Genomic DNA, 2,747 nt, shown 5'->3' on the forward strand with positions numbered 1-2,747 from the left:
GATTTTGATACTTTTTATTTCTTTTTCTTGTCTGATTTCTGTGGCTAGAGCTTCCAGAACTATGTTGAATAAAGGTAGAGAAAGTGGACAGTCTTGTCTTGTTCCTGATCTTAAGGGGATTGGTTTTAGCTTTTCCCCATTGAGTATGATGTTAGCTGTGGGTTTATCATATATGATCTTTATTATGTTGAGATATGATCCCTCTCTTCCCACTTTGCTAAGAGTTTTTATCATAAATCGCTGCTGTATTTTGTCAAATGCTTTTCCTGCGTCTATTGATATGACCATGTGAGTTTTATTTTTCATCTTGTTGATGTGGTGTAGCACATTAATTGATTCGCGGATGTTGAATCAGCCTTGCATACTAGGGATGAAACCCACTTGATCATGATGTATGATCTTCTTAATATATTGCTGAATTGTTTGCTAATATTTTGTTGAGACCTTTTATTTCTTTTTCAATCCTTTTGGTTCCTTTTCTAGAAGGAAAATTTCAGTTTACTGCTTGGTGTTTCTAATACCTTTCTAAAGCTAGAGCCTTTGGCAGGCAACAACTTTAGTTAGAATTTTTTTAAAAAACAATTTGTTTTCATTTTTAAATTTTAAAGTAAGCTATTTCTAAAGATTTCATAATGAACTCCTTGAAAGTAAAATGTTAAGTAAATAATTGTACAAGGAGTAGCTGTAAGTGGTAAAAATCATCAGGGGTCACATGGCTAACCTTTGGAGAACCCTGCTCATTCAGCCTTTATTTGAGCACCTGCCATGTGCCGGGGACCTAGCCCCGGTCCTCACGGAGCTCAGAAACCAGTTGGAAAGACAGAAAACCAGACTGTTATGGGGAAGAGCAGTAAGGGCTATGATTTGGGAGGGAGGACCGGCAGGGTCCCTGCCCTGGTCGGAGCTAGGGGCATAGGGATGACTTCCTGGAGGAGCCGAAGGCTCCGCTAACACTGTGGGTGCATGTTCCCCAGTTTGGCTCCCCATTTCTTCCAACCCAGAACTATCATGGGTCATGGTCAGGGCAGCACTGGCCCACAGGGCACCTTTGTGCAAATTAGAAAAAGGTGCCTCTTCATGGCAGGTGTGGCACTTAGAGAGCATGGCTTGGTGAGTCGAGCGAGGGGTCAGCTCATCCCCCACTCTCCTCCTTGACCAGGCACCTTTTATACCCAATTGTAAAGCCGCCTATGTGAACCCTGATCTGGGCTCTGACTCTGGAAGTGAACAGGATCTAGTGTCCCTGTTGAGAATGGCCTGAGACGATGGGAGAAACAGGCTGACCTGGAGCACTTCAGCACCCGTCACCAACATACCCTTTGCTTCCACCCCAGGGAATGAATACTGGGTCTACTCAGCCAGCACCCTGGAGCCAGGGTACCCCAAGCCGCTGACCAACCTGGGGCTGCCCCCCGACGTTGAACGAGTGGATGCTGCCTTTAACTGGAGCAAGAACAAGAAGACATACATCTTTGCCGGAGAGAAGTTCTGGAGGTAAGGGAGGGCGGTGGAAACGGCGACAGCACAGCCGGCTGCGTGCACATAGAGGAGACACTCGGGCTTCCTGCCTCCTGGGTCAAGTTCGGAGGCTGGTGGGTCATGGGTGCCCCCTCTCTGTCTCTGACTTGCCAGGGCTGCTGAGAAGTCACCAAAGGATGACTTTCCTTGTGCATATTACTGGTGCAATTCTGGTTGGAACCTCCTTTCCCTTCTCAGAAGTCTTTTGATTGGGCCCATGTCTGTTTGGTCAGGAGCTTCACAAGTTAGGATTACTCGCTGAAGAAGGAGGTAGTAAAAATAAAGATAATAGCTGCTACAACTGGCACTATTCTAAGGGCTTTCTGAGGTGGGTATTATGATTACTAGTCCCATCTTAAAGATAAGGACGCTTGGGTTCAGAGAGGTTACATATCTAGCTTAAAATCACACTGCCAGGTAATGGTTGGGTTGGATTTGACCCCTAGAACTCTGGCTCCGAGAGAACATGCTGTTCTTTACTATTCTACATTGTACCTGAGATAGTGGGGTCCCAGGAAACGGGGGTGGTGGAGGCAGGGATGGTAGAGGGCAAAATATGATGAAGACTGAGCGATAGATGCACCCCGTTCCCTCAGGAGCCAGCACCCATATCAGGCCCCACTGGAAACAGCAGGCCCAGTGGCTGTGGGCACAGGCTGGCAGGGAGCCAGCTCGGGAGCAGGTAGCTCTCTGCTCCAGGTCATCTAAAGGGAAGGGTTCAATTCTGAGAGGCCATGGTCAGGGCTGTGGGTCAGGGAGCCCAACATCTAGGAATGGTCAGTGAGAAGCAGCCCAGACCTCAGGAGTTTGATTAAAATTCTTCATTATTTCCTAGATAAGGAAACTGTGGTCCAAAGAAGTGAAATAACATGTCTACGTTATTAATATGCAAGTGTGTGGGCCACAGAACCAGGGTTATAACTGCTTCTCCTGTCCTCTAACCCCATGCCCCTCCCCTGCACCCTCAGGGTCATTTGGTCAGTGGCGAAGGGGTGGTTGGGTGTCTTCAGCCACCCTTCCTCCTAGTGTCCCTATGCTCTTCCTGTGGCAGCCACTGCATCGGGCCCTGGGTCTGTCACCCCTGAATTGACAGTGCTTTCCTCCCTCTATTGTCCCCTTCTCCCCACACTGCCCTTACCCCCAGCTGCCCTGCATTTAGAAGCTGTCTGTGTCCCAGGTTGCTCGTGTCAGGGTGGAAATCCAGATATATTGCTAAGATACTTAGCAAC

General features: G+C 47.9%; 1 long non-coding RNA gene across 1 annotated transcript in view; it reads left to right on the top strand.

The window, feature by feature from the left end:
* The first annotated feature begins 1,337 nt into the window (after positions 1-1,337).
* Positions 1,338-2,747, top strand: part of LOC109395636 (uncharacterized) — a 9,704-nt gene continuing 8,294 nt past the window's right edge. Inside the window, exon 1 of the long non-coding RNA XR_002126695.1 lies at positions 1,338-1,494. This is a non-coding gene — a long non-coding RNA (uncharacterized LOC109395636). The remainder of the gene's footprint in view (positions 1,495-2,747) is intronic.

This window comes from Hipposideros armiger, unplaced genomic scaffold (assembly GCF_001890085.2).
Source record: "Hipposideros armiger isolate ML-2016 unplaced genomic scaffold, ASM189008v1 scaffold_479, whole genome shotgun sequence".
NCBI classification, from domain to species: Eukaryota; Metazoa; Chordata; class Mammalia; order Chiroptera; family Hipposideridae; genus Hipposideros; species Hipposideros armiger.